Source organism: Xenopus laevis, chromosome 5L, assembly GCF_017654675.1.
Source record: "Xenopus laevis strain J_2021 chromosome 5L, Xenopus_laevis_v10.1, whole genome shotgun sequence".
NCBI lineage: Eukaryota > Metazoa > Chordata > Amphibia > Anura > Pipidae > Xenopus > Xenopus laevis.
The window spans coordinates 12,777,571-12,804,727 of NC_054379.1; the positions used below are offsets into that span (position 1 = coordinate 12,777,571).

The window sequence follows — 27,157 nt, forward strand, 5'->3', positions numbered from 1 at the left end:
CTTACCAAACTGGAATATATATTTAAGTAAATATTGCTCTTTTATATCTCTTGCTTGAATTACCATTGTGTGATGATCTGTGTGCTGCCTCAGAGATCACCTGACCAGAAATACTGCAGCTCTAACTGTAACAGGAAGAGATCACCTGACCAGAAATACTGCAGCTCTAACTGTAACAGGAAGAGATCACCTGACCAGAAATACTGTAGCTCTAACTGTAACAGGAAGAGATCACCTGACCAGAAATACTGCATTTCTAACTATAACAGGAAGAAGTGTGGAAGCAAAAGACAGAACTCTGTCTGTTAATTGGCTCATGTGACCTAACATGTTTGGTATGTTTGTGTGCACCTTGAATCCTCGGATCCCAGGGGGCGGCCCTTATATTTTAAAATGGCAATTTTCTATATATGATTACACATACTGCTAAATGGCACATACTACTAAGGTATGTTATTAAGAAAATGGTTTATTTACATATGAGATGTTTTATGCAATATCTTTTTATAGAGACCTACATTGTTTGGGGGGTATAGTTTTCCTTTAAGACACATAAGTAGGGATGAACCGAATCCGGGATTCCTTCTGCCAGGCCGAAACGAATTCTAATTTGCATATGCAAATTAGGATTCCGTTTGGTATTCGGCCGAACCCAAATTAGTGGATTTGGTGCATCCCTAAAAATAAGCCTTTGATTTTCTGCCCGACCCTCATCCATGATAAACAGCAGGGGCGCTCAGGTTACACCTTCAAGTGTAAAAATGCAAATATCATGAAATCTAAAAAAAAAATGTACAATTATAATGCAATAGTGCTCAAGTTTTTTAAAAAAAAAAATGTAAGCCCGTAACCAAGAACCAAGTCTCTGACAGGCAAGGGGTTAACCCAGAAATGTAAAATTTATGACAATCGCCGGCATGTGGAAACTTCATGTGGTTTCTCTCAGGAAGAATGTCTTTGCTTAGGAGCTGTAGTTGCCCAGGAGTTACGCAAGTGCTTGATTTATAATATGATTGATTATCTGGTTTCTACACATATTTAGTCTGTTACATCTCTCAGATATCCATATGTCCCCTATTCTTGGACTGCTCCGGGGCGTGGGCGGACAGCAGTCTGGCCAAGACTATTCCACGCAGGGGGAGAGACTCTGATCTGTATTGTGTCCCCTCGGAACTGATGGAAAAGTCCAGCTTGGTGCTGCTCTGGAGCTCGGCCTTTAATTCTTCCATGAGATGTTTCTTTTTCTCCTGGACACACAGAAATGGATATTATTAGAGGTTAGTTAAAGGAGACATATAGGATGAGTGAAAAAAAAACAACTAATTTTGTAGGCAATTATAAGTCATATATGGTGTTGCTTTTACATGGTGCTAAAAAATTAATATTATCTTTAAAAATAGCCCCTTTAATGGAGCTCCCTATAGATTTTCTCTGGTCCTTGTTGTGTTTCAAATGAAGGGTGGGCGTGTCCCTGCCAGAAGCACAGTAGGAGGGGGACAGCCAATCGCAGCCCTGCAGTCACACAAGCACAGACAGGCTTCAGTTCCCTATCAGGTCCTGCTAGCTTCTGATTGGTTCCTGTCCTACAGTGCAGTGAGCTGAGAGCCGCCGGCCCCCCTGCACAGCCTGGGAATTCAGGAAGTGGAAGAGAAGGGAGGGTTTTTGCAGAAATATTCAAAAATTCAGCACTGCTTTTTTAAGCACAATTCTATATGTTAATAAGTATTGGTACATTCTTATTCTTTACACAAAATGTCTCCTTTAATAGTAAAATAACTAGATATACCAGTCCTTGCATTTTTGATCCAAATAAGTGTTAGTTTGGGCAACTCGGCCTCCCGGTCAGTGACGGATAACAATACACAGTCGTCTCGTGAGAAAGCTGCAGCCACAGCTCAAGGAATGGCTGATCCATATTTATTTGACCAGATCTAGAGAAGCCTTCAATATGGCCCCAGTGCATGAACTGCCTCCATTGTGTTGGATTATTGATCTGGCTCTCCATTCCCTGGGGTGCAAATCCTAAAAGGGATTGTTCACCTTTGAGTTAACTTCTAGTATGATGTAGAGCAGGGGTCCCCAACCTTTTTAAACCGTGAGCCACGTTCAAATGTAAAAAGAGTTGGGGAGCAACACAAGCATGAAAAAGTCCAATGGGGTGCCAAATAAGGGCTATGATTGGCTATTTGATATCCCCTATATGGACTGGCAGCCTACAAGAGGCTCTACTTGGCACTATACTTAGTTTTTATGCAATTAAAACTTGCTTTCTCGCTTGGAATTCAAAAATAAGCTCCTGCTTTGAAGCCCCTGAGAGCAACATTCAATGGGTTGGAGAACAACATGTTGCTGGTTGGGGATCACTGATGTAGAGAGTGATATTCTGAGATAAATTGCAATTGGTTTTCATTTTTTATTGGTTTTTGATTTATTTAGCTTTTTATTCCGCAGCTCTGCAGTTTGTAATTTCAGCAATCTGGTTCCTAGGGTTCCGAATGACCCTAGCAACCATGCATTGATTTGAGACTGGAATATGAATAGGAGAGGCCTGAATAGAATGATGAGGAATAAAAAGCAGCATTAACAATACATTTGTTTTTAGATGGGGTCAGTGACCCCTATTTGAAAGCTGGAAAGAGTCTGGAAAAAAGGCAAATAGTTTAAAAAAAAAAAAACTATGAGAAATAAATAGACAACCAATTGAAAAGTCGTTTAGAATTGGCCTTTCTATAACATACTAAAAGAATCACCCCTTCAAGTGACCGCTAAGAAGTCGGCCCTTGGATCAGTAAATAACCACTGCTGACTTTTAAGGGGTGGTTCACCTTTAAATTAACTTTGAAAAGTTGCTTAGAATTAGCCATGCTATAACATATTACATTTGCCTTCATTTTTTTTTTCTTTTTTATAGTTTTTGAATTATTTGCATTCTGACTGTCCAGCTTTCAAACGGGGGTCACTGACCCCATCTAAAACAAATGTTCTGTAAGGCTATAAATGTATTGTTATTGATACTTTTTATTGCTCATCTTTCTATTCGGGCCTCTCCTTTTCATATTCCAGTCTCTTATTCACATCAATGCATGGTTGCTAGGTGGGTTTGGACCCTAGCAACCAGATTGCTGAAATTACAAACTGGAGAGCTGCTGAATAAAAAGCTAAAAATAACTCAAAAACCTCAATAAATAAAAAATGAAAACCAATTGCAAATTGTCTCAGAATATCACTCTCTATCTCATACTAACAGTTAATTTAAAGGTGAACATCCCCTTTAACCAACACATCCAGTCAGAAAAATGGCCCAAAAGAGATGGATGAGAATTTCACTTTATTTTCCTTTATATTCACATTAAGTTGCTTTTACAAAGCATGTTCAGTTATCCACACCCCAGTGGAGCTTACATGTCACCATCCTAGAAGAAGCAAACACAACAGGATCAGCTTCATTATTTATGGGTTTTTGGAGAAGTAAGGAAAGCAGATGAATCACTCACAAACATGGGGAGAACATTCAAATTCTAAGCGGATAGAAGGAGTTATCTATGTAGAACCCAGGGGGATGTGCGAGAGGATTAAGGGGTATAAAACATGGGGCTCATTTACCAACACTGGGCACATTTGCCCATGGGCAGTTACCTATAGCAACCAATCAGTGATTAGCTTTTTGAAGCCAGCTGTAAGTACAACAATGAATGCAGCAATTTGATTGGTTGCCATGGGTTACTGCCCATTAGCAAATTTGCCCAGTGTTGATAAATGACCCCCTCTGGGGGTCTTAGGGCAGAGATACACGACGAGATTCAGGGAGATTTATTTGCCCAGTGACAAATCGCTTCTTCGGGCGACTAATCTCCCCGGACTGCCACCGGCTAGAATGTAAATTGATGGCACTTGGAGCGCTACGTTTAACATGAAGGGCTCTTAGTGCTATCCCACCATCGATTTACATTCTAGGAAGGCAGTTCTGGGAGATCAGTCGCCGAAGAAGAGGCGATTCGTTGCCGGGCGACTAAGTCCCCTTGAACCTCCGCGTGCGTCTCTGCCCTTAGGGGTGAAGTGGCTAATGCTAGCGTCATTTCGCCAGAAATCCCATCCGCAGGGACATTGTCAATTTACTAACAGGTGTAGGCGACAATTCGCTACTGAATGGGACCGTTGCTATTGTTTGTTGCACTCCATCGCCAGGCGACTTTTCTCTCTAGCGAACGCCCTTACCCCGCAAATTTACTAAGATACGAATTTTACTGAATGTTACCTCTTTCGTCAGAGTTTCCTTCGCCACCTCGGACCTAAAATGAAGCTACATCCTCCTCAATCTTATGTCAGTGACATCATATCCTGTCTGCCGGAAATGCATTAAAGTTATAAAAACGCTGTCGACTTGCCTGGAAAAGTTCTATGTGTTAATATTTTTCCCCAGACATTTGAAGGGCAAGGTGGGCTGAGCTCTAGAGCATTAGAGGATCTCTTTTGTCTTTATTCAGGTTCCTTGGACATTTGTAATAATAAGTGGCCACTTCAAGCATTTGCACCAACATCTCTAATAAAGACGTCAATGTACTCGCCCTATTCAAATTGATCTAAGTGTTAGAGGACTAATGAAGTCAGAAGCGAAAAGTCGCCAGTGTTCAGGATGCAACTACACATTTTAGTGAAGTACCGTAAAGCTAACGAATTTTCACATGGCGAAGTGGCGCGAAACAGATATTTTTTATATTCAATTTTGAAATCTGACATGGGGCTAGACATTTTGTCAATTTCCCAGCTGCCCCTGGTCATGTGACTTGTGCCTGCACTTTAGTAGAGAAATGCTTTCTGGCAGGCTGTTGTTTCTCCTACTCAATGTAACTGAATGTGTCTAAGTGGGACATGGGTTTTTACTATTGAGTGTTGTTCTTAGATCTACCAGGAAGTTGTTATCTTGTGTTAGGAAGCTGCTATCTGGTTACCTTCCTATTGTTCTGCTGATGGGCTGCTGGAGGGAGAAAGGGAGGGTGATATCACTACAACTTGCAGTACAGCAGTAAAGAGTGACTGGAGTTTATCAGAGCACAAGTCACATGACTGGGGGCAGCTGGGAAACTGACAATATGTCTAGCTCCATGTCAGATTTCAAAATTGGATATAAAAAAAATCTGTTTGCTCTTTTGAAAAATGGATTTCAGTGCAGAATTTTGCTGGAGTAGCACTATTAACTGATGCGTTTTCCCATGGCAGTATCCCTTTAAAGAAACAGTGGTTCTGATGTCTAACACTGTCCCATGAGCAGTGCTGGGAATCACAGTGCAGACCACATATAATGAAGGAGTCGGCTGGTTGTGCAGCACTACATATCAGTAGCTGAATATTCAGTGGAAAGTAACGGCAGTCGCTCCTGTAAGCACATTAACTGCCCGTTTCTCACATTATCTCTACAAAATACACATTCCTATCCTCCAGATCTTTCCCACCAGAGTTGGCGTCATACATAATTTAGCACCTGAAATTCCGCACGGCTCTGTTTGTTTTCACAATTCTTTTCACACAGATTCCGCTCTGCGCTTTTTAGTCGCCGCTGTCTGTGATCAACATGAAATTAAGGGGAAAGTGTCGCGTGCAAAGATGCTGTTTTTCAAATCACATCAATTCATAGTGCTGCTCACACATAATCTTGTACTGAAATCATTTGTTTAAAAGCAAATAATTTTTTTTAACAATTAAAGGGGAACTTTTGCAAAAATGAAGCTTCCTCATACTGAAATAAGAAACTTTCTAAATACAATATTCTGCAGCCATTTCTATAATTAACAAGTTTATGTTCACTATTCCTCTCTCAGCATCTGTTTCTCTTCATTCTGTCTTCATGCAGCAGTTGGGTGTCAGATATTCATTGACAGTTAGATCCAATATATCTTATAGGGGGCTTCCTTTCCTAGCAGATGAATTAGAGCTCACTCAAATAATTGATTCCAGTACAAACAAAATCTAACAAAATAACTGCCTTTTGCACAAATCCTGCATGTAGAGAGACATGATGTCTGGTGATTTTAATAGAGTGAGCTCTAATACATCTTCTAGGCAAAAGAAGCCCTCCTATAAGATATATTGGATCTAACTGTCAATGAATATCTGACACCCAACTGCTGCATGAAGACAGAATAAAGAGAAACAGATGCTGAGAGAGGAATAGTGAACATAAACTTGATTATTTCAGAAACAATGCAGAATTTTTAATTAATTGCATTTAACAAGTTTCTTATTTCAGTATGAGGAAGCTAATATCAAATTTTCATTTTCGCAATAGTTCCCCTTTACCTTAAAATCAAGCCATTCTAGTCATTTCCCAGCATGCCTAGGATGCAGGTGTCTTGTTGCTCATATGTTTCCCCTAAAGGCCCAGAAAAGCATGGCCACATCAAGCAGATTGAGAACGTTAAGTCTGGGTGACTGTGGAAATGGCATGTCCTAGGACAATTAGAAGGAGGACGTGTTTTTAGGGACTTAAAGAGGCTGTTTACCTTTAAATTAGCTTTTAGTATTGTGTATAGATATTATATAATATTATTTTGATATTATATGATATTCTGAGACAATTTGCAATTGGTTTTCATTTTTTATTGAGCGGTTTGTTCGGCAGCTCTCCAGTTTGCAATTGCAGCAATCTGGCTGCTATGGGACAGATTACCCTAGCAACCATGCACTGATTCGAATAAGAGACAGGAATATGAATAGGAGAGGGCTAAATAGAGTAATAAAAAGTAGTAATAACAATACATTGGTAGCCTTACAGAGCATTTATTTTTTTAGTAGGGATGCACTGAATCCAGGATTCGGCCTTTTTCAGCAGGATTCGGCCGAATCCTTCTGCTCGGCTGAACTGAAACTGAATCCTAATTTGCATATGCAAATCAGCGGGGAGGGAAATCGCGTAACAAGGAAGTAAAAAATATTTTCCCCATCCCAATCCTAATTTGCATATGCAAATCAGCGGGGAGGGAAATCGCGTAACAAGGAAGTAAAAAATATTTTCCCCTTCCCACTCCTAATTTGCATATGCAAAATAGGATTCCGATTCGGTTCAGTATTCGGCCAAATCTTTCGCAAAGAATTCGGGGGTTCGGGAGAATCCAAAATAGTGGATTCGGTGCATCCCTATTTTTTAGATGGGGCCAATGACCCTTATTTGAAAGCTGGAAAGAGTCAAAAGAAGAAAATCAATAATTCAAAAATTATATAAAAAAAAAAGAAAACTGCCAATTGAAAATATGCCATTCTATAACATACAAAAAGTTGACGTCAAGGTGAAGCACCCTTTTAATAAGCATTTATTGGGATGAGATCTTACATTCCGTCTACTCCATTCTTGGGCTTCACTGATGGAAAGTCCAGTTGTTTTCTGGAGAGCAGAACTCATGAATTATGTACCATGAGACATTTGACCTTTAATTATCCCCTTGTTTATCTGCACTTAAGTCCTAAAACCCACGGAATGCGATTATGCGCCCTACAGCTCCATTGTTCTCTCTTCTACAGTGTCCGACTGATGGGCAAACGGGTATTGGGACGTTATTTCATAGAGCACATTGTGTATTGTGCCATTAATATCATTGTTCCCTAAATGAGAAATATTTAATTTGCCTTTCTCCAAGGGATTACTCAGCAGTGAAGCCGAGGAAGGGTAGAGACAATACAATGAAAATAGATCAATAACTCAGGGCAAGATTATATTCTCTGTCCTGTTATTGGAAATGTTAAAGGCCAGATATAATTATTGATATTTAGGTCGATAGACATGTCTGATGTCTTCATTCCATGTATAAATGCTGGTGATGGAAAGGAACTCCCTGTCCCATTTTGCCTCCCAAGCTGATCTATCTATGAAGGTCAGTCCTGGCTATAATTCCCTTTATAATAAGGCAGCTATGAAGAAAATTCCCTATTGATTAGCATCCAAGCCAACACAAGTACAATAGAGATTCAAAGCTCTTTTGGGAAGGGCCCTCTTTGCCTTTTGTATCAATTACTAGTCGCTATGTTTGTCATTCTGTATCTTCTTTGTATAAACCCATTTATTGTACAGCTCTGTAGAATACGTTGGCTCTCCAAAAACACATTTTATTAATAATGATAATAATAATAATAATAATTGTACAAAGCCACAACTGGGGAGAACAGATAAAACATTCCCGTTCTTTGTGGGACCTGGCAGAGACATACCTACGGCAAAGTTCTATGAGGACTATGAGCACCGACATCTTAGATGTGGCACCGAAGAGGAGAGGAGTGCCATCAGGAGCTCATCACAGGGTTCTGGTGGACCAATTGAGCCCCTTACCCACCTAGTAGTCACATGATCTTTTAGCCCTTTTTTGTCCCTTTTAGTATCCCCCTGAGAAGGTACTTATCATGACACTTATGTAAGGTCATTCATAAGGGTCACTAGAGATATTAAATTGAAGCCTTATTCTACTGCCTTGACAACTAGATATGTGATATCAGCCTTGGACTCCAATCTTCCAGGCATCACAAAGTCAGGGTTTCCTTCAGTATCTTCCCTGCCAGTCGTATGGTTGTATGTCTTCCTGGTAGAAACCTAAAGGGAACAAACCTCTAGCCAGAGAGAGGAAGGTAACGCCCAAGTATTAGGCTATAGCAGGTAGATAAGAAATGAGTAAAAGCAGATGGATAATGCCTATGTAGAGGACATGAATAATAAATGATGGAGATTGGAGAAGGATTGACCACAGATGTAACCTGTCCAGACAAAGATCAAGATGACTGGAGTATAAAGAAAGATGAGCCACAAATTATGTAGACTGCCTGGCCTAATAAACAATGGGAACCACAGATGCACCTATTTGAGACTAAGGGGAAGAAGAGCTTCAGATGTAGCCTGATCAGGTAGACAACGCTGGGAGGGGTTCCTCCAGAAACCTTTCCCAGATGCAGAGGAATGCAAGGTGATTGCCCTCTTGCCAAGCCACAGATGAACCCTTTCCAAACAGAGGGAGGGGTGGTTGTTGGTTACAAAACTACAGTTACTACTAAAAGAAGTAACTGCAGATGTATTCTTCCTGGTCAGAGAGGTAAGGTGGGGGGCACCACCAGAGTCAACACAGATGCAGTGAGAATGAGTAATCACTCAGTCAAGTGATGCAGTGAGAATGAGTAATCCCTATTCACTCTGCCCAAACGGAGGGTACAACATGAGTAATCCATTATGCTGGGTAAAAAAACCACACATCACCATGTTAAAAAACATTTTTATGCGTTTTTTCTTAAAGGAATACTGTCATGGGAAAAGTTAATAGTGCTGTTCCAGCATACTTCTGCACTAAAATTAGTTTTTATTTAATTTTGAAATCTGATATGAGGCTAGACATATTGTCAATTTCCCAGGTACTCCCAGTCATGTGACTTGTGCCCTGACTTCAGTAACTCTTCATTGCTGTACTCAGTGTTGGACAGCAGGGGCCCACCCAAAAACATTTTACCAGGGGCCCACCAATTCATCTTAGACCAGGGGCCCACTCTCAGTACTATTTTTCTTATCTTTACTCATACTCTATTCTCCTAGTCCCTCTTTCTTCACATACTATAATTTATTATTCCATCTATTAGCCTCTGTTCTCATAGAAATAGGGAAATAGGTCAAATGTTTAGCAGCATGAGGGCCCACTGACACCTGGGCCCACCGGGACTTTTCCAGGTAACCCGGTGGGCCAGTCCAACGCTGGCTGTACTGCATTTTGGAGTGATATAACCCCCCCAGCAGCCCATCAGCAAAACAATGGGCCTTTTTCAGCAAGATTCGGATTCGGCCGAATCCTTCTGCCCGGCCAATCCGAATCCTAATTTGCAAATGCAAATTAGGGGTGGGGAGGGAAATTACGTGATTTTTCGCCACAAAACAAGGAAGTACATTTTTTCAATTAGGGTTCGGATTCGGTTTGGTATTCGGCAGAATCTTTCACAATGGATTCGGGGGTTCGGCCGAATCCAAAATAATGGATTTGGTGCATCCCTACTAAGAACAGCACTCAATAGTAAAATCCAGGTCCCACTGAGACAAATTCAGTTACATTGAGTAAAAGAAACAACAGCCTGCCAGAAAGCAGTTCCATCCTAAAGTGCTGGCTCTTTCTGAAATCACATGACCAGGCAAAATGACCTGAGATGCACCTACACACCTATATTACAACTAAATACACTTGCTGGTTCAGGAATGAAATTTTATATTGTAGAGTGAATTATTTGCAATGTAAACTGATATTTAGAAATAAAAACTACATCATAAAAATGTGAATGACCAGCTGGAAACAATGTAAAATAACGGCGGCACATCTGGTATAATTACACACACCATACATTATTTTACATTGCTTTTTACACCGTTTTTTTCTGCCAAATTTAGTTTTACACTGCACAATAAATATGCTCCCAATTGTGTAAATGCATAAGTACCCGACCCAAACTAACAAACCACATCAGTACCCCCCGCCCAAACGGAACAACATTATTCTGTCCCCCCTGTTCTCTATGTAACTTTCTAATACACAAATGAAATGATCAAATGAGTCACAATGAGATAAAATTCAATATCTTGTCTTCTTTCTATAAATGATAGTGAATGCGAGGCCCCTTCTAGATGTTTTGCTGAAAAAAAAGTTCGGTAGTGCATAAATATTTATAATAATAATTACCCACCTCATCAATGTCACGTTCTTTTCTTTGAAGGTGTTCTTGAAAAACCTTCTCTATGGTTCTGGAAATGCAACAAGACACAGGAGCCTATCAGCACAGGAACCAACTGCAGGGTTGGGACAATGGATTCCTGGTGCTAATCTGCTCAATTCTCTTTCATTTTCCTAAAGATTGCTGCAGGGCTACTTTGTGTCTCAAATGAAAGGCGAAAATACTTTCAAGGACTATTCGTTACCCTTGATTTTGGATGTGCCAAGGCTCGTGGGATATATTTTCTTATTAGGAAAAGTCAAAATATTCTCAAAACAGATTCCACCCACTGTGAGCATCATTTTCATGGTCTAAGAATCAGTATCTGTCTGTATCTTCTATTATTACTTAAAGGGGCAGTTTTGGCTGCTGTCTAGAGATGGTCGAATACATTCTGCAGGCACGAATTCGCTGTGAATTTCCACATTTTGCCGCTGGCGAATACATTTGCGAAACTGCCACGAAAATTCACATCCAAAATTTCAACCGCGTCGAAAAAATTTGGGCACGCATCAGAATAATCGCACGCATAAACATTGTCGCGCGTTAAAGTTATTCGGACGCCCATTGACTTTAATGCATTTGGCCAAAATAGTTGCACGTGTAACAATTGTCGCATGTGGCGAAATTGACGATTGTCAAAATAATTTTGACAGCTATTGACCTAAATGCATTTTGTGAATTTTCCGGCAAAACGGGACAAATTCGCCCATCACTAATGTTGTCTATTATACAGTGTACTGATTTAAGTGGCCCTTGGAAAACATACCCCTAAAAACACATGGCCATTATAGGTGCTTATATGTAAAAGGTTTTAATTGTATCAGGGCCGGAACCAGGGGCAGGCAACAGAGGCACAACTATCATAGGGTGCCATTGGAAGGGGGAGTGATCAGAGCGAGAGGGTGGGTGGGTTGTTCATTATGGAGTCCATGGGAGACAACATTCCCGAAATTCTGAGCTTTCTGGATAACAGGTTTCCGGATAACAGATCCTATAATGATATTGTTTTGGGTTCAAATAATAATTAGCCTAGTTGTGCTTTATAAAGTTCTGTAGAGATCCAGGAATGCCATTGGACCCCCTGTGTTAGAAATAAAGTCATTGTATTCTAAGCAACCACTTTTATCTACTACGCAATCCTGTTTCCTATTGTCCTGTCCAAATGGAATATCTGCCCCCATTTATTTATTTGTAGCAGTTCTTCTGGAGCAAATACTAGGGATGGACCGAATCCGCTATTTTGGATTCGGCTGAACCCCCAAATCCTTTGTGAAAGATTCGGCCGAATACCGAACTGAATCCGAACCCTAATTTGCATATGCAAATTAGGGGTGTAAAGAGATAAAAATATACTTCCTAGTATTGTGGCGAAAAGTCACGTAATTTCCCTCCCCACCCCTAATTTGCATATGCAAATTAGGATTCGGATTCTGTTCGGCCGGGCACAAGGATTGGGCCGAATCTGAATCCTGCTGAAAAAGGCAGAATCCTGGCCGAATCCCGAACTGAATCCTGGATTTGGTGAATCCCTAGCAAATACACCGTTTTTACCAGTGCAATGTAATAGTACATTATGTTTAAATTTCATGATTCACTGTAACTGGTGTATGAATGAGCCCCGCTGCCTGTGCCCTGCTGTTCTGCAAGGCTGACTCTCTGTGCACTCACCTCTTAGAGCCGCAGCCTCTGATTAAAATGTCATTTGTTAGACGTTGGAGGAATCGCAGGTATTTCATTTCTTCCTCCCTGGACAAATACAGAAGTGAGCGTTAGTCAATAAATCTATAACAAGAGCAAGATAAAAGGCAAACAATCCCACTTTGTTAGGCAAATTTAAATGGCAGTTCTGTAACGTCAGTTCACCCAGAGGAAGAGGAGGTGTTGGCAGTTTCAGATCAGGAATTAAACACGACCACTGAACGGCTCTTGGCTACACTGGTCTCCAGACTAATGGAATGTACGGCCCGCACGCCCCGGCCTTCTGAAGATAACGCCCAGTGCAAGTGAAGGGGGATCGGCACCCTCCCAAATAATTGATTCTAAGAAGATCACTGGCACACAAGGCTATTACAAGCAGGGATTTATTTGCAACGTTTCGGGGTAGTACCCCTTTGTCAAGCATACACCATTGTGATGAAAGCAACAATTTAAAACCTAAGGCTTCTCCCGTTCTGAAACCTTCTGCTGTGCTATGTAAACGGAATATTTTGCAATGGCATAATTCCAGGGAATATTGTTGTACATCCCCAATACGGCACAAAGCATGAGAGGGTTTTACACTTGTGATAGCACGGAGATTATTTACTGCATCAAGTGTCCTTGTGGGTTGGTGTACGTAGGACAAACTAGTAGAGCTATGAAGATAAGATTGAACGCGCACTATACGTAATTACCAGCCCCAACTTCTGAAACACAAACAAAACATAAAGGTACCAAGGAAGAGAGTGGAAAAATAAAAAAAAAAGAGACACTGTGTTGGCAAAACATTTCTTTAATCAGGGGCAATAGAATATCACAACCTTCTTGAGAAGGTCACATGCAAACAAGGTCTTGACATGAAGAAACTATTACTGCAGCGTGAATGCTATTGGATTTGGCTGTGACAATCTGGGCACCCAAGGGGGTTAAATGAGGATTTTAATATGTCGTGTTATCTGTGAATTTATGTAACTAACTCTTATTCCAATTTTTTTCAGATAACCATGCTGCATGAATTTCCTACAGGGATAGATAAATCTTTTCCAATCTCCTTCCACCCGCGTAGGGTAAGATAAATGATAAAACGTAACTGTATACCTTAATATTGCAAGCGTTGTTTTTTCCTTTTGCCTTAACTATCTACAATGTTGCTACAATTCTCTAACTTCTTACCACTGCTGTGGAGACAATGTTTCAACTGCATCCAAAATTGCTTCCCTTTTACATTGAATAATATGTTTTATATGTTATATATTAACATGGACGACTCCTCTTGTTGTGAAATGAAAGAAATTACACAAATTAACTGTTTAGTACGATCGAACGAAAATCATTTGATCGAACTATTAAATCCTTTGAATCGAATGATTCGAAGGATTTTAATCCATCGATCAAACGATTTTCTTTCGATCACAAATTGGCTAGAAAGCCTATGGAGACCTTCCCCATAGGCTAACATTGATGTTCGGTAGGTTTTAGGTGGCAAAGTAGGTGGTCGAAGTTTTTTTTAAAGAGACAGTACATCGACTATCTAATGGTCGAACGATTTTTAGTTCGATTCAAAGTCGAAGTCGTAGTCGAAGGTCAAAGTAGACAATTCGATGGTCGAAGTAGCCAAATAAATACTTCGAAATTTGAAGTATTTTTTATTCTATTCCTTCACTCAAGCTAAGTAAATGTGCGTGTGTGTGTGTTTGTGTGTGTGTTTGTGTGTGTGGGGGGGGTGATAAATTGTTGTTTTCATCACAATAGTGTATGCTTGACAAAGGGGTATTACCCCGAAACGTTGCAAATAAATACGCCAGGGTGCTTCCCTGCTTGTAATAGCCTTGTGTGCCAGTGATCCTCCAGACTAATGGCCTTGTGTTGCAGCACAAATCATCTTAAATTAGGCTAGAATTACTACACTTTTTGTTTGAGCCTAAGGCCACGCCAGGCCCTTCAACAGTGAAGACCTCTGCCTCTGAAGATGCCCCAGTAGTTTCCCATCTTCTTTTCTTTTTGGTTCTTCGAAGAGTCAAGCAGGGATACTAGGGAGAACTGAGACGTGGTATAGTCATGTGCAGGCTGACCCCGGTGACCCGCACGTTGACTACCGGTTGGGTGTTTTCGGCTTGATATTGTCACGGCCGGCACCCGATACCAGAACAAATGCCAAGCACCCTGGTCTCGGCTCGGCTTCACCAGTAGTGTGACCACCGTTGGGCTTCGGGAGGAGCCCTCAGCTTAGGTGCCACCTGGACTTAACGAGGGGTGCAAGGCGAGATGTTCTGGCTGGCAAAGGGGCACGACTGTTTAGCAGAGTCTTTAGGCCGAAGGTCGCGGTACAAAAGGTCAAGGCGAGCGGATGGTCAGACAGGCTGGATCGAGGCAGGCAGATATCGGAATCATCAGGAAGGCGTCAAAACCAGGTAATCAATCAGATGGGTTGAGGCAGAATCGGAGTCAAATAACAGGCAGAGGTCAAACCAGAACGTCAAACAGGAGGATTAAGCAGAGTCAAGGTCGGTTTCAGGCAAGGGTCAGGTTCCAGAGATCAGAATAGTCAAACAGGCAGGCATGGGTCAAAACAGATATTCAGGATCAGATTCAAACAGAATAGCAACAGCTAAAGCACCAGGAACAAATCCTATCACGGGCAATGACAAACTGAGGGAATGCCCCTTTAATACTTTTGAATTTGGCGCCATTGCGCGCTGACGTCATTAAGTCAGCGCGCATGCGCCTTTAAATCCGAAGTGTGCATGCGCGCGCGCACTAGGAGAGAGCCGGCACAGGGGAAGGAACGGCGCGGAGGGCGTCCCCGCCGAGGGGGCGGCAGGCGTCACTGCCGTCCCCCCACTAGACCACCAGGGTGACACGTTACAGATATTTGTCAAACCACTGTCGAAAACTCCCGGTGGGCCCAGGGTTTGGGTGTGAATAAGAATAGGGTAGTCCACTTCTCCTCTGCTCCAATTCCATGTCTTGGACCCAGAGGCGCACACACAAGTAGAATACAGAACAAGATGACGTTGGTACAGGGTAGTGGTGCGGGTCCTGAAATGTCGACATTTTGTGGGTTAGGACTGGTGTGGGTTGAGTTTTTCCTGACCCACATATCACTAGTGTGGCGCTCCAGCTTTAAATCTTGGAGGCGAAAAACAATTGATTGATGGTTCCCATGAAGGGACCTCTCTATATTGTTTAATGAGCCCCAAATGTATGGCACCAAAATAGAACCCTCTCCCCATTACTATCTGATCTTGTCTCATTCAGATATCATTCAGGCTGGGTGCAAAATCTTGTCACCGTTCAGCGTCGGACTGGCCACCAGGATACCAGGAAAACTCCCGGTGAGCCCAGATGTCAGTGGGCCTCTTGCTTCTAACCATTTGGCATTTATCATGGACATTCCCTATTTCTTTTTAGGAAAAAAAGAGGCTTAATAATGGAACAATAGAGTATAGTAAATAGATATAAAAGACTTGGAGAATAAAGAGGAGGAATAATAGTTTGGAAAGTGAGCCCACAGTCTAAGGTTTTCTTGTGGGCCTCTGGCATCCCAGTCCGACACTGTCACCACCTGCAATTCTGATTGGCTGCCATAAATTCAAAGCCCAGATTAACATTTACTCTAGACTGCTCCCTAGGACTACAAAGATACACATAAATCAATTCTAAATCTAGGGGGTAAATTTATCAAAGAGTGAAGTTCCGCCACTAGAGTGAAATTCCTCAGCTCTCAATTAATTTCTATGGGATTTTGAAAGGCGTATTTATCAATGGGTGAAAGTGAAAGTTCACCCTTTGATAAATATGCCTATAAAAATCCCATAGAAATGAATGAGAGTGGCGGGATTTCACTCTAGTGGCGGAACTTCACTATTAACTTCACTCTTTGATAAATATACCCCTAAGTCTCTATATTTACAAATTTAATTGGAAAATTGTATATACTGACCCCCTTAAGTCATTGGTGTGCCAAACTGCCAGTCTGGACTCCCTGGGGGGAATGGGCCTAGAGCAGGGGTGGGGCTCAGTCTAAAGGCTTATTAGGGTGATTTCTGGGGAGAATGTCTATTTGTTCCCCATGATCAGGGATCCCCAACATTTTTTTTACCAATGAGCCACATTCAAATATAAAAAGAGATGGGGAGCAACACATGTATGGGGAGCAACACATGTATGTGCCAAATAAGAGCTATGATTGGCTAATTAGTAGCCCCTATGAGGACTTGCAGACTACAGGAGGTTCTGTTTGGCAGTACATCTGGTTTTTATACAACTAAAACTTGCCTCCAAGCCTGGAATTCAAAAATAAGCTCCTGCTTTGAGACCACTGAGAGCAACATCCAAGGAGTTGGAGAGTAACATTTTATTCTAGATAAACCTTAAAGGAGAAGAAAAAGGCATATGTAATTGGGGGTGCCAAAAGTCATGCACCCCCAAGTGATTATATTGACTTACCTCACACCCCGGGCTGGTGCTCCTATCAGCAGAAAATTTCACTTTTTCCTGCTCATTCTTTCTTCAAATTTCCCAGGGCAGACGCATGCGCAGTAGAACGAAATAGGCGACTTTCTCGTTAAAGTTCGGCTTTTTCCGCTACTGCGCATGCGCACCAACACGATTAAAGAAGAAATAAAAAAAATCTGACCATCACTGCCTCAAATAAAAGTAGAATTCTATGTGACGGCAGATCAATGTTGGTATAGGGAGCCAGCGAGCTGATCTCAGGATTATATTTACTGAAACACTGACTTGGATGGTTGCAGACCACACAGCGTTTTTAAGATAATTATAATACAGGTTACTTACCATGTTAGCACGTTACATTATTTATCTGTATGTGTAATGCTATTGCAGAATTAGGGAGACATGGAATTATGAGCTTTAGTGCTGCGGCAGCTGCTGACTCGGACTTATTTACCAACCTTATTGATAATGTGAGACTTGCTTTCATTGAACTTCACCTTCTGTTAAAATCTTGTTACAGCACAATGAACTCCCTGGGTGCCTTTTCCCTGCTGACTCTAGGAGATAGCGCTCTTATTCTCCGCACTCTATGGAGATTTCATGGCTTTGTTAGGGCGGCAGAAATTCATATCGACATAAGCCGCTCACCCTGAAATGTATTTTCGTCACAGGCGTTTTATCTCCCGATACCAAAACAAGCATTTACCGGAGGATTAACAATCTTGAACATTTCTCTTTATTTAGGTCTTATAAAATAAAAAGCTAAGCTGGGAAATACAGTAGATAAAGTCATTTGGTCATTTAACAAGGTATTAAACATCATTCCAAGCTATTTCAAGCCCTGAAAATCCCCCAAACCAACCAGTAGTTACCTTTTACTTTTAGGGCAGAGATAGACGAGAAGATTCGGGGAGTGTTATCCCACGGCCGATTTAGATTTTAGCCGGCGAGGAGGTGGTTCGGGGAGATTAGTCGCCCGAAGAAGAGGCGACTAATCTCCCTGAATCTTTTCGTCTGTCTCTGTCCTTATAGTGGAGTAAGAATCACGAAAGCAAACATTTCATTGGTTGCCACAAGTTTCTATTTTGCACAGTTTTCTATTTTGCATTAGTACTTGTCTAATAAAAATGTCAAAACCTAATGTATATTTTTTTTCTTTCTGCTTCCCCCGCCCTCTATTTAATGAATTTTAGGGTCTTAGTTATCAAAATCTGATTTTTTTTTTCTGATTATTTAATTAAAAAGTCTGACAAAACTAGAATCCACAATTGTACCTTATTTATTATTTAAAAAGCACGATTTAATCGTATCAGGAACAAACACAAAAAAGCAAAAATTTAATTTGTGCGTTTTTTTTCTGGTATCGTTTCTGAATCGCGTAATGGTTTCGGGATTTTGCCTGAAAAGCCAGAATTTTTTGGATTTCTGCCCGAAAAGTCCAAAATAGTCAGATTCTCGGCCTAATTCCAGAGCAGACCACAGAAAATTGCAAATAGGATAGGGACCTCTCCCACTGACATACTGTATAACCTCAGTAGGTCTGAGATGCCGGCTTTTTCCATGCTGGGGTATAATAAATCTTGAATAATTCGATTTTATTTTCACAAAAAATTTGGACTTTATAGGTTAAAAAACCCTAGTTTTTAGAGTTTTTGGCATTCGGACTTCCATCTATAGCAGTGGTGCAGCCCAACGTCACATAATTCGCCATCAAGTTTTCAATTGGTGTGCACCCACCCTTCAGCAAACACCCTTGGCCACAAACATATCTACTCCCAACTTCCTCAGCCCCCTGTTGTGTTTTAATCTCATAACAAGAAGCAAGAGAACAAGAGGGTCCAGACCTATATAGCCAGAGAGGAACAAGTCCTAGAAGCACAGGGTATGCTGTGGCCTGGTGTCATTGGATTAATTAATGCACATTCCTACCCCCCATTTTATTGGTAATTTAGTATTGGTACAAGTGCAAACATTTTCAAAAACAAGAGGTTTTAGTTACAAAGTTATAATCATAAAATTGCCAAGCCGCGGCACCACATTAAGGTGAATCCAATATGGTGGTCCTGACCTAACCCTACCACCAGGAATTTTTCTCAAGTTGTCACATCCCTACATGGTTGGCTTTCAACCTAAACATTGGTCTCACTGATCCTCCTAAACTGTATCCAGGGTTAGACTGAGGTGCAAGGTCCACCAAGGCTGCTATCCCAGGGGCCGCCACACCCCCTCTTGGGCTCACCCACCCCTCACCCACTGCCAGCCCCTTCCACCCCAGAGAGCACCTTCAGTGGCATAACTGTAGAGGAAGCAGACCATGTGGTCACAGGGGGGCCCAGGGAAAAGGGGGGCCCGGACCGTGGGGTCAGCTTCCTCTAAAGCAGATCACTGCAGACTGGGGTGCAAAGTCCACCAAAGCTGCTATCCCTCCCAGTGTCCCGCCGCCCAGTCTACCTTGCCTGTAGCTTTTACAGGGGAGAGATCTCCAAGATCAACCATTTGTAAAGCCACAAGACCACTATTAAAAGAATGGGTGTGGGGATGCTGCAACCAAACGGATATCTGGCCATCCTTCTTGTAGAATAACTCATAGTATAAAATGATATAAAGGCGTTTGTGGGAGCACTCCAAGTACTTGTAAGATTGGCCAGGTCAGTTGCACCAGCCTTGGAGTGCTCACACAACCCACTTTACTGATTTCATGGACAGACAAGGACCCACTGGGAGAGTCTCTGATGCTCAGCAGGCCAGTCCTACTCTGACCCTTCAACTAACAGGTATCATATTTCCTGCACATCACATACTGTAGGTCTTCTTTCTTTTGGCTTTGGCAGTGTTTCCCGGAGAGGCTCTCATAGTGATTCAATCAAGGCTTTTTTTGCAGTTTGTTTGACAATTATACATTATGAGATGAAAGAAGTAACACGGCGCATCAGAGTGATAATTAAAACAAGGTGGCAGTGCGGAATGTCCTTAGATCCCATCCTTTGTTCAGAGTAGTGTTAATGAATAATGTGACAATGATTAGGAGGGAAGAGTTGGTGAGACTATTCTGTGACCGGCATGGACAGGAAACCATATTGCGACCAGTAGAATTGATCCTCCTGTAGATGATTCCCCAGCCATGCCTTCAGCTTCACCGTAGCCTGGTATATAAATACGGGAGCCTGAAGGATGACAGCTCTACCAAACTCAGGGAAACATCAACAGGCTTGGCCTACCTAACCATGTAAGGGCTCACCAAAAACCTGCCATAAATGCGCCCTTCTATAAGATGAAGATGGCGCTTAACTGGTGGTATATTGTCCTATAGTGAAAATAAGAAAGGGCTAATGAGAGTTGTCATTGGCTGTGGCCCAGTAAAACCTTGGCCCACCAGAAGATCCTCTGGTGACTTAGTTGGCCAAGCCTACTCTGACCCCTAAACTAACAATGCTTATATTTCCAGAAAAGGCAATGTCTGCCTGATTTACAGTTAGAATAGCCTCCAGGATGAATGTCCCATCGGCTTTTGAGGGGCAAGCGTTAGAGCTAAGCTTCTCGAAGGAATGATTGTTTGGGGCTGCATACAGGACAGGAATGTTCTATAGGCATGGGACCTATTCTGCAGAATGCTCTGGTCCTGGGTTTTTTTCCAGATAAAGGATTTTTCTGTAATTTGGATCTCCATACCGTAAAACTTAAAGTGAAGTATTGTGAAAATTAAAATTGAATATAAGCTTCAGTATACTGAAATAAGAAACTTTCTAAACACAATCAATTAAAGATTCTGAAGCATTTCTGAAATAATCACGTTTATCTTCACTATTCCTTTCTCAGCATCTGTTTATCTTCATTCTCTCTTCATGCAGCATTTGGGTGTCAGATATTCATTGACAGTTAGATCCAATATATCTTATAGGGGGGCTCCTTTTGCCTAGAAGATGTATTAGAGCTCACTCTATTAAACTCACCAGATATCATGTCTCTCTACATGCAGAATTTGTGCAAAAGGCAGTTATTTTGTTAGATTTTGTTTGTACTGGAATCAGTTACTTGAGTGAGCTCTAATACATCTGCTAGGAAAGGAGCCCCCCTATAAGATATATTGGATCTAACTGTCAATGAATATCTGACACCCAACTGCTGCATGAAGACAGAATGAAGAGAAACAGATGCTGAGAGAGGAATAGTGAAGATACACTTGATTAATTCAGAAACAATGCAGAATATTTAATTGATTGTATTTAGAAAGTTTCACTATGATGAAGTTTATATTAAATTTTCATTTTCTCGATAGTTCCCCTTTAAATGATTTAAATATTAAATAAACCCAATAGGCTGGTTTTGCTTCCAATAAGGATTAATTATATCTTAGTTGGGATCAAGTACAAGCTACTGTTTTATTATTACACAGAAAAAGGAAATCATTTAAAAAAATTTACTTATTTGATTATAGGAGATGGCTTTCCTGTAAATCAGAGCTTTTATAGGATAACAGATCTTATACCCGTATGCAGATAACATGCTAATTAAGTAACAAAATAACAAGTGTCCTTATGGGAAATACAAGAAGAGTCTTCCTGATAAAGTATATTTTCCCTTCATTAAATCCTCATATTATTTAAACCCCTCTGCAGACTGTTTCCAGCTCCATTTGCACAATCCACTATATAAAGTTCAGGCTATTAACAGGGTATCGGGTTGACTTTAAGCCTCACAGAGATTTGTTTGGTGCTTAATTCAGCACATCAGGAGGCAGAGTCTATAAGGAATGAGTTTCTGGCTGGGCAGCGGGGCTCTGTCATGTTTTATAACTATACGAGTCATTTCAGGTTGAATGTAACTGGCCTGTAAGATGCTTTATGTCTTAATCATTGATTCACTGGGGCACAGGCAGGCTTGTGCTTGTTCTGTAACATCTGAGTTTATATCGTAATGTGCCAGGGATAATTCTTATTATCACATCAAAGAGAGCGAGAATAAATGCAATGTTTTGGTATCTTAGTAGGTATCTCAATGCATTGACACTCACTTAAGCTGGTGCATGCTTTAAATAACGGAGGTGCCATAGGTTCTATATTCGTGTTTTCTGTTGAGTCCAGCGTTTCCTTTGGGACACAGCAGCTAAATATTCATATGAAAATACCTGTTACCAGAAAGATTGTTAGAATGCAGAAGTATATATTGTAGAGTACCAAATAGCCCATCTCTAGTAGTCATTTTATTGGTGGGGTGCTGCCAATACTTTCAGACACTACCGAGGATGCTGGGAGTTGTAGCCGACTGTAACTAGAGCCAAATGCATAGGCATGTCTGAGTTATACTGGAATGGAATCTCCAGCTGGCGGGGAAGTAGCACAATGCGGAACGGAAAAGCAAATAAAATGACGTTCAAGGCAGGCGTTGTCTATTTATTCAATTATCTATAGGCTGCCCTTGTGCAACATCATTAGAGCTGTCACAGTAGAACCTTAGCCCTGTTATACACACACATGGTTTATGTGCAGAACTGTACAGCTCTGTATTTGAGAGCTGCAGAGACTTCAGTGGAATATTAACATAGGGCCTATGTGGTGGTCGTCCAGACCTGTAGTTCAAAAGGGGCCCAGCACTGTCAAAAGGGCCAGAGTTTAGGCCAGGGGTCCCCAACCTTTTTAACCCGTGAGGCACATTCAAATGTAAAAAGAGTTGGGGAGCAACACAAGCATGATGCCAAAATAAGAGGTTTGATTGGCTATCTGTAGCCCCTATGTGGACTAGCAGGCTAAAAGAGGCTCTACTTGACCTAGTTTTTATGCAATTAGAACAGAGGTCCCCAATCTTTTGTTTTTATCTTTTGTGAGCCACATTCAAATCTAAATTAAGTTGAAAAGCAACTCAAGCATTAAAAAAGTTCCTGGGGTGCCAAATATGGGCTGTGATTGACTATTTGGTAGCCCCTATGTGGAGTTGCAGCCTACAGGAGACTCTGCTTGGCAGTTGACAAGGATTTTATGCAACTAAAGCTTGTCTTTAAGCCTGGAATTCAAATATAAGCACCTGCTTTAAGGCCACTGAGAACAACATCCAAGGGGTTGAAGAGCAACATGTTATTCGTGAGCCACTGGTTGGGGATCACTGAATTAGAATCTTCCTCCAAGTCTAGAGTACCAAATAGCCCATCTCTAGTAGTCATTTTATTGGTGGGGTGCTGCCAATACTTTTGGACACTGCTGAGGATGCTGGGAGCTGTAGCCGACTGCAACTAGAGCCAAATGCATAGGCATATCTGAGTTATACTCATTCTTCAAATGGAATCTCCAGCTGGAGGGGAAGTAGCACAATGCGGAACGGAAAAGCAAATAATATGATGTTCAAGGCAGGTGTTGTCTACTTATTCAATTATCTACAGTATAGGCTGCCTTTGTGCAACATCATTAGAGCTGTCACAGTAGAACCGTAGCCCTGTTATACACACACAAATGGTTTTTGCAACTAAAGCTTGTCTTTAAGCCTGGAATTCAAATATAAGAACCTGCTTTGAGGCCACTGAGAGCAACATCCAAGGGGTTGAAGAGCAACATGTTACTCATGAGCCACTGGTTGGGGATCACTGAATTTTAATCTTCCTCCAAGCCTTGAATTCAAAATAAGCACCTGCTTTGAGGCCACTGAGAGCAACATCCAAGAGGTTGGTGACAACATGTTGCTTGCGAGCCACTGGTTGGGGATCACTGGCTTAAGATGACCGGGGAAGCTGGGGCTGACTGGAATAAGGACCGGGGCACCAACTAGGGTCATACTGGAGAATGATCTGCCTCTGGAAGGCCGGCCACCAGAAACCCTCCATGATGGCAGGTGGAACCTGATAATCATTTTATGTGTGTTTTCCTTTGTCCAAATTTCTACTGATTGGAGTAGTTTGGAGTAACTATCAACCATACATTCCATAAAATTGTCAATTGCTGCCAAGTGCAAAGGGCATGTACCTGGGATAATACCCCATCCATGAAAGGCGTGGTTTCCCTTAAAACTAGCATCATGTAGATGGGAATATTTTGAGCCAATTTGCAATTGGCCTTCAGAATTATACATTAAATATTGCGATTTCTCTCTTTTTTGCACATAAATAAAGACCAAGTAATGCAATAACAGATGGTGGTTGCAGCCCAAGCTCAGTCATGGTCTGGTTCTAGAAAGATGGGGGCTTGATGTTGGCGACTAATCCACGCCCTGGATTTTGGACAATACATCCAGCAGTATACATATTAGTTACCAGAGATGGCAGTTTAGATCTCCTCCCAGAGTCCCAGACACTAGTGATGGGCAAATCTAACCTGTTTTGCTTTGTTGAAAATCCACGAAGCGGCTTGACAATTTTTTTCACCCATTGGAAACTATGGGCATCATTTTCACGGCAAAACTTGGGGCACCCATGATGCTGAGGGACCAGAAGAAATTATCTCAATGCCCGGTTCTATTATGTACTATGGGTCAGGGCACTGATGTAACTTTTATTACAGACAAAGGGCTAATAATAATGTAATAAATACACAAACAAGCCTGGAAACCATCCGCCCGTATTAATTAGTTTCCAGAGAATGAAGGATATTATATTTGTGTTGGAAAACCAGTGAATGAACAAATACACCACCCCCTAGACATTATGCCAAGATGGATAATGAGGCACCTCAAGGAAAGAAGGAAATCTCTAATGAACTCACTGTTCCAGATGCTGTGAATGATGGACTCCGGGGAGATTTTCATTTTCTGTTCCCTGTAGCAGCAACAAGAAAGTTATCAGTTATATCAATGGGGTTTTTTGTCTTTTGAATAAAACATCAATATGCATGCGGTAAAACAGGACTCACTGGGGTAGGAGGCCTGCTCATTACTTGCTGTCATCAGGGCTCAGTTACCAAAGACCACTGCGGTCATCAGGGTCCAAAAAAGATGTTGACGTGCCCCTGTGTGTGTCAATAGTTTGTGGAATCTAAAAATCACCCAACCTTTAGCACCATTGGTTGTCCTAAAGCTTCCTAGACCCAAAGACACTTGCCCTTGGAAGTCATCGAAAAGGGAAAGCATAGCTTTGTTACTATCTATATCTTTCCATCGAGACTATCATTTCCCCCCAACTACTACTATCATATCTAACTATTGGCTGAGTTATTGTCATCCACCTTCTGATAGCTGAATTATTTACTGTAGGTACAGCTTGTATTTCATTGAGAGTGGAAGCTATCTCAAAAAATGGTTAGATACAATAAAAGAGGTCTTGGAGATATAAATGATCATCTATAACAACAATTCCAGATTATCCTTACCGAATTCTGTTCTTGGCTGGTAGTTTCCACCTTTAGGTCCTTGTTCTCCAAAGATCTGCACAAGTGAAAACCCCGCCATTAGTACATGCTTAATAGAATATCTATTTTAGGGCTGCTAATTGTCTGCAGAATTCACTTGGCATTTATCAAAGATGGAAAGAAAAACTGACTTACCCAATAGAGCAGAGCTGAACCCAACGTTCCCCCCCAAGTCTAATGTCTTACTGTTCAAACAACTACAAAAAATGATATACTTGAGACGTTTTTGTGCAGAAACCATATACTTAGTATTTGTATATTACATTTGCAAAGGTAGCACAGCTTAGCAAATCAATACATAACTATCTAGTGAAGCCTGACATATCACAGAGGGGTTACTCGGGTGCATTAATACTTTGTAATATGGATTTTCTATACTGGAAGAATTCTGTAATAATTAATTCTGACTGCTCAGAACTTGTGGGAAATATCAATAGTAAATAGGCACATGTATTATCATGTGTGTCAGGCACAGGAGAAAATAATGTTCCATGCGTTCCACACGTTCCACGCGTTCCATGCATTGTTGTGCCAGATTATGCACGTTGTTAGAGTTGTCTTTGTAGACAAGACCTTGTTGCACCGTTAGTCACCAGAGCAATGTTTTGTTCTATATGACCCTATATCAAGTGATATACAGGTATAGGATCCCTTATCCGGAAACCCGATATCCAGAAAGCTCTGAATTACGAAATTATGTCTCCCATAGACTCCATTTTCCAAATAATCCAAATTTCTAAAAATGATTTCCTTTTTCTGTGTAATAATAAAACAGTCGCTTCTACTTGATCCCAATTAAGATATAATTAATCCTTATTGGAAGCAAAACCAGCCTATTCTGTTTATTTAATGTTTAAATTAATTTCTAGTAGACTTAAGGTATGAAGACCCAAATTACGGAAAGATCCATTATCCCGAAAACCCCAGTTCACGAGCATTCTGGATAACAGGTCCCATACCTGTATTAGTAACCCTATGTGCATCAGTAAGACTTTGTTGCTTGCAGCAGAAAGAATCTGCTCAGCAGGGGAAACTTAACTGCAAGGGTTCTTGATGGGAATATCCCTGAAACTCCTTAGTTTGTATAAGCACAAATTCTGACATGTAATAAAACTAAAAAAAGAGATTAGTGACTTGTTTGAAATTTGATTGGTTGCTATGGGTAACTAGAACTGGAATTAACTTTGCACACCTGTTCCACCCACAAACGTCCCCATATCACACCCAGGCGATGCCTCAACCATATATTCTGCTGTGCCTGTAATTAAAATTGGTGTGAAAAAAACTGGGCTGTTAATTTGGGTTACTAGGTAAAAGGGGGCACATTGGGGCGAGTTTATGAATAATCCCGCCCCCATATGTAACGTGTAATACTTATGTCACAGGAAACAATGTCCTATAGATTACACTTTGCTTTTCTCAATCAATCTATTTTTGGAGCTAGGACAGCCCCAAAATACAGTCCCAACACTTCATTTAGCATCAAAAGTCATGGGATCAACTTGACTTTCAGGGTTCAATTAAGAGGTAGGGTTGAATTTTTGCGATGCCATCATAATTCTTGGGATCAACTTGACTTTCTTTGTTCAATTAATAGGTGGGGTTGAATTTATGGGGTGCCATGACAATACATGGGATCAACTTGACGTTCATTGTTTAATTAAGAGGTGGGGTTGAATTTATGGGGTGCCATGACAATACATGGGATCAACTTGACTTTAAGGGTTCAATTAAGAGGTGGTGTTAAATTATGGGGTACCACCAGAATCCATAGGATCAATTTGACTTTCAGGGTTCAGTTAAGAGTTTGGGTTGAATTTATGGGGTGCCACCACAATTCATGCGATCAACTTGACTTTCATGGTTCAATTAAGAGGTGGGGTTGAATTTATGGGGTGCCAACAGAATTCATAGGATCAACTTGACTTTCAGGGTTCAGTTAAGAAATTAAAAAAAAAAAA

At 41.2% G+C, this 27,157-nt stretch overlaps 1 non-coding gene across 1 annotated transcript; it reads right to left on the bottom strand.

The window, feature by feature from the left end:
• Positions 1-1,161: 1,161 nt before the first annotated feature.
• Positions 1,162-25,215, bottom strand: LOC108716456. Its single transcript, XR_005961182.1, has 5 exons — positions 25,158-25,215; positions 24,555-24,607; positions 12,385-12,462; positions 10,687-10,744; positions 1,162-1,247 (listed from the first exon to the last, which is right to left on the bottom strand). It is a non-coding gene; the product is annotated as an uncharacterized LOC108716456 (transcript).
• Positions 25,216-27,157: the final 1,942 nt, after the last annotated feature.